Here is a 6000-nt window from a genome sequence, read left to right on the forward strand (position 1 = left end):
CTCGTAAACACGAGGGAGTCGAGTGAGGCTCCAAGGCTGATGTTCTCACAACCACAGCGAGACCTCTAGCCTCACAACCGTCTGAGGAGAGGATGTATAAAGAAAATGAAACCCAAAATGAATGTGAGGTTGGGCTGCAAATGATATGACAACAGTCGAGATTTAAACAACTTTTGGGGTATTTTTTATTTTTTGTGTGTGTGTGTGTGTGTGTGTGTGTGTGTGTGTGTGTGTGTGTGTGTGTGTGTGTGTGGAATTATGTTGGATGCTAGGATGGCTGAGTGTGCTGTGTGATGAGAGAGTAAATGTTTGGCTGGTTAGCATGGTAAGTTAGCGCTTAGCTGGTCAGCCCCTGATGATGATGAGGCAACTATAGAATTATGGAGGCAAACATGTTTTACTCAATTTATGGCACATATAACTATATGTTATCAATATTTTAATAAAGTATTAGTAAATGTTGACATTAACATTAACAATGATTAATAAATGCTGTATAAGTGCAGTTTGTTTTTAGTTCATGCTAACTAATGTAGTTAACTAATGAAACCTTATTGTAAAGAGTTACTGTAATATTCTCTAAATGCATATTCTATATTTAATCTACACATAATTGATAATATAAATACAAAAAAAATATAAATATAATGTAAAATAAAAAGGTTAATATAATGTCCACACACACACATACAAACAAAATACATATGTATTACATTTTATTCTATTACATATACATATATTTTATTTATTTTAATGGAGGGCTCAACCCTTTATCGGGCGAAGAACCATATTTGGTAACTTAATCTTTCACAATGGCGTTTACATGCCTCTCCGTGAGCTCGAATATGCACATGGACAGTGTTGGGGAAAGTTACTTTTAAAATGCATTACAATATTGCGTTACTCCCCAAAAACGTAACTGATTGCGTTACTTCGTTACTTTTTATGAAAAGTAATGCGTTACATTACTTTTGTGTTACTTTTTCTTACCTGGGCTTGCTTGTTTGTTTTGTATAATAATAAAAAAAGTTCTATTTTTGGTGATGTAAAGGCCCTTTCACACCAAAAGTGAAATGAACAAGCCTCAGGCTGAAGGAAATGCATATTTACGCCTGTACAGTAGAGGGCGCCGCTCAAACTAACCTTTCAGCTGCTGAAATTCTGGACTAAAGAAGAATAGGTTGCAGGGGAAGAAAGTTCAACAGTCTTATTTCTAAATCTAAAATAATTTGTGCTTATTTGTATAGTTGAATTAGATCTTGAAGGTCAGCAGCAAAGACATTGGTTAATAAAGTGAGATTAAATACATAAAGTATATTTGTCTAATTTAATATAGTTAATTATAAAAGTTTTGCGTAAAATTCTGAGATGGCATTTTACTGTTTTTATTCATTTTGAGGAATACTGAATGTTTTCGTGCAAGTGAGATGAGCAAATGCATGTTCACATTTAGTCTAGAACTAAAATAACATCATGTTTACACAGCGAACACACACACACACACACACACACACACACACACAGCGAACACACACACCTCTCTTTATTTCTCTCAACATGGGGACAGGAGAGCTGTCAGTCAATAAATGTGAAAAAGTAACTAGCGTTACTTATTTGAACAAGTAACTTAGAAATTTGGTTGTAAATTGAAAAAGTAATGCGTTACTTTACTAGTTACTTGAAAAAGTAATCTGATTACGTAACTTAAGTTAGTTGTAATGAGTTACCCCCAAAACTGCACATGGATTTCTCCCAGCCAATCAACGGACCTCCGACTACGTCACAGATAGTGACATGACACCATGGCATCTGATCAATCAGGAGTTGCCCTGGGCATTTCATTTTATTCCAGAATTTGTGAAGTACGGATTTATGCCCCTACCTACTCCCCCAAATATGGAAATAGCATCGAAACGAACAATGGTAAGTTAATGAAACTCACACATTATATGGGTGAATAGTTGTTTGCGTAGGATTTCTAGAAATTAGTGAACCATGAAGCATGAAAAATGGTGTGATCATATTTGATCATTGTAAGACTAGCACAAGTGATAGGATGTCCATTTTTAGACATACGCCCCGATGTGTAGTAAGCCATACTCAGGGTATTTTTTTTTTTTTTTTTTTTTTTTTTTTTTTTTTTACAAATAATGCATTATAACTTAGGACAATAGTATTTAATAGTGCATTGGATGTTGTCACAGGTTTGTATAACTTTATACAGTGATCCAGTGGGAAAATTAAACCATTTATTGAAATGATCAAGCCATAAATGATATATGTGTAATTTTGGTAATGTTTTTTTACTTTATAACAATTCTTATTATACTTAAATGGAATATATTGGTATATATAGCCCTTTATTGAAATTATCAAGCCATCAATAGTGAAATATGTTCAACTTGTAACAGTTTTTATTATAATTATAACTATTATACTAACCCAGTCTATATTATTGTCACAGTTTGTTTTCATTAGTCACGTTTTCCTTTGTTCAGTTTTCCCGCGACTCCATGTTACCATGGTCACCATCATGCGTTAATTTGGTTCAGCTGTGTTTCATTAATCATCCTCATTTGTGTTTGCTATCTAAGTTGGTCCCTCACATCCATTCTCTGTCTGATTACCGTTATGTTAAGTGTGTGTGGATCAACCTGTTCTCCTGTCTTCTAGATTGTAATTAAAACTTTGTATTTGAAATTGTCATCTTCTTCGTCTGCCTTCCTGCAACTCACCGTGACAATTATTATGGCATATATTGGTGTTTATTTTTTACTGTGTGCCTTATTACGCTAAAATAAGTGGTAACACCAGTACTTGGAGCTATTTTTCACTTATTATATATTTACAATTTACATGTCAATATTCTTTGTTTTGCATTTTGCATATGCAATAGATGTCAGCCTCACGAATGCCTGGATCATGTACAGCCGGAACAACAAGGCTCTTGCTGTGGATGGCCTGTCGTTAAAGAACTTCCGGATCCAGGTGTTCAGGAGTTGCAGCAGCCAGAGGCCAGTCATGTCTTGCCCCCGAAGGAGCTCATCATTTCCATGCGCCCCCATGATGTCCCCAAGCCTGTCCGGGACCAATTAAACACACCTGAACCAGATAATCAAGGTCTTTCTAGGCATTCTAGAAACTTCTGGACACCCCTGCCCCAGATGCTTCTGAGACCAGGGGTCTCCAACCCTGCTCCTGGAGGGCTACTGTCCTGCAGACTTCAGGTTTAACACACCTGCCTGTAATTATCAAGCAACCCTGAACAGCTTGATTAGCTGGTCCAGGTGTGTTTGATTGGGGTTGGAGCTGAAATCTGCAGGAGTGTAGCTCTCGAGGAGCAGGGTTGGAGACCCCTGGTCTCAGGCCCCGTTTACACGTACATGGTTATTTTGAAAAACGGAGACATTTCCCTTCGTTTGCGCCCTTCGTTTACACGCAAACGGAGGATTCGCCAATGAAACCGATTCGGCCAGAGTGGAGATTTTGAAAATCTTCGTTTGCACGTTTGCATGTAAACAGAGAAAACCGGAGTTTTAGGTAGCGACGTCACAGAATGTGACTATTTTCGGGATTCTGATTGGCTAAGGTGGGCTTGAGCTTCTCGTTACACTGCCACCTACAGGTTTGGCATGCTCTTGACAGCATATACACAGGTTCGTGTGCACGATGTTATTTTTGAAAACGAAGAGGGGTGAAATGTCCGTTTATGAAAATAGCCACCTACGTGTAAACGTAGCCTCAGAAGCATCTGTAAGGTCCACCTGTGCCTCAATGCTGATCGCAACTGCTTTATCAATTACCATGAAGCAGTTGCCGAAGTGATTGTACTGGAATAGTGATGTGAAAAAAAAAAAAAATCCTAAATATTATATTAAGAATATTTTATTATTCTATCCATTCTATTTTTTTTTTTTTTATATTTTATATATGTGACTTATATTTTGTATATATACACTTTTTTGGAAAACTTTGGAAGTGACTTTGACACATGAAAAAGAAGAAATGTTCCTAAATAAATATTCTATTAAGTTTATATAAGTTATATGTATTTATTTATATTTTATATATATCTTATATTTTATATATATACACTTTTTTTTGGAGGAAAAAATGACCATAGACCAGCGAGGAAGCATATATGGTAAATTCATTGACCTTGGTTTGCAACATACTTTTTTTTTGAAGTCACAAAAGTTCAAAAGTCTTGTAATAACCACCAATAACACTCCAGGGTTGCAATATTGAATTTCCAAGTATTTCAATGAGTGCCCTATAAAGGGTTAACAGCACAGACGTATATTGGTAACGCTACAATAAGGTTCATTAGTTAACTAGTTAACATGAACTAAGAATGATCAATACTTCTACAGCATTTATTAATCTTCGGTAATATTAATTATAACATTCACTAATACATTATTAAAATCAAAGGTTGTGCTTGTTAACATTAGTTAATGCACTGTGAACTAACATGAACAAACAATGAACAGCTGCATTTGTATTAACTAACATTAACAAAGATTAGCCTAACTAAAACTGTATAGTAACAAATGTATTGCTCAACTAATGTTAACTAATGAACCTTATTGTAAAGTGTAACCCGTATATTACACACACACACACATTGTTTTGCTAAAAATTGTTGGTAAGACTCCAACCAGTATGAAAACCCAACACGGTCCATCATGTTGTCCTTTGTTGAATATTTTACAGAAATTGTCAGTGCAGTGACCTTTGACCCGTCAGATGGTTCACCATGTGCCTCATCAGTCGCCCTGCATGAGAACCACTGCGGTCCTGTGGAATGTGAAACAGAACGCCTCGCTCCAAGACTTGATACCAGGACACATATTTATTTGCTCATTCATCACCGAGCATGACCTTTGACCCATAACACTGGATCTTTTCCCGCTTGCCCAGACGCTTTGCCTTGAATACAACGTGGTAAGTCTGCTCCTCATGAGGGATCTCGGCAGGGTTCCTCCTCAACGGCCCCATTCACGGAGCGCACATCCCATATGCTCCAAATAGGCCAGATTTGTTCTGCATTTTATTGCAGCTAAAAGAAGCCTTTGTTGCTTTTTATGTTATTGAGCTGTCTCACAATCTCACAATGCTCATTCAACTTCTGTTAACCAAGAACCTCTATAAATCATAATGGGTAAAAAGGGCAAATGTAGAGTCAGGCCTCAAATTTTGGCGTCTTGGAATGTGGCATAAAGAACAAAGTGCATTTAGTGCGCATTGCTTGACTGGTAATAAAATATATATACGAATAAAGCTCTTCCCTGTTCATGTTAGCTATGCATAGAAAGCTGTAAACATCCATAGGATCCTGTAGGCTTTCACTAAAAGACCAAAGATCAAGGATGAGATATGACCATGTGTCTGTGAATTTAAAGAAAAAAAAAACATGTTAATGTGCTATTCACATTAAACAAGTTTAATGAACAAGGACACAGTGTACAATACACACGTGCAGATATGGGTGTATAAATTAGTCTGGCTACACTGATTCTTTATGCATTTTCGCAATTTCTTAAAATTTTAAACCATGCCTCAAAATTGGTCAATACCGAAACGCTAAACAAAAAAGTATTTGTCATGCATGTTTATTTAGCATAAAATAATTTTACCACAATTTTTAGAAGCTGTATCAGCTGTTAAGCTATTGACTATATGACTGTTTCGGTATTGACAATTCACCTTTATTTTCCCTTATCTTAAAATGTGAGAACAGTAAAATGCATACATAATAAAGTGATGAAAAACACAACTTTTTTCTAACATCACATTTTGTTTTTTGTAAGTATAACAATAAGTTCATTAATGACACTTGATTAAAAAAAAAACAAACACATCCAGGTATTTAGATTTTTCGGCATTTTCATCAAAGGGTTAGTTCACCCAAAAATGAAAATTATGTCATTAATGACTCACCCTCATGTCAAGCCCGTAAGACCTCTGTTCATCTTCGGAACACAGTTTAAGATATTT

The sequence above is a fragment of the Scardinius erythrophthalmus genome (genome assembly GCF_964197995.2).
Source record: "Scardinius erythrophthalmus genome assembly, chromosome: 14".
NCBI classification, from domain to species: domain Eukaryota; kingdom Metazoa; phylum Chordata; class Actinopteri; order Cypriniformes; family Leuciscidae; genus Scardinius; species Scardinius erythrophthalmus.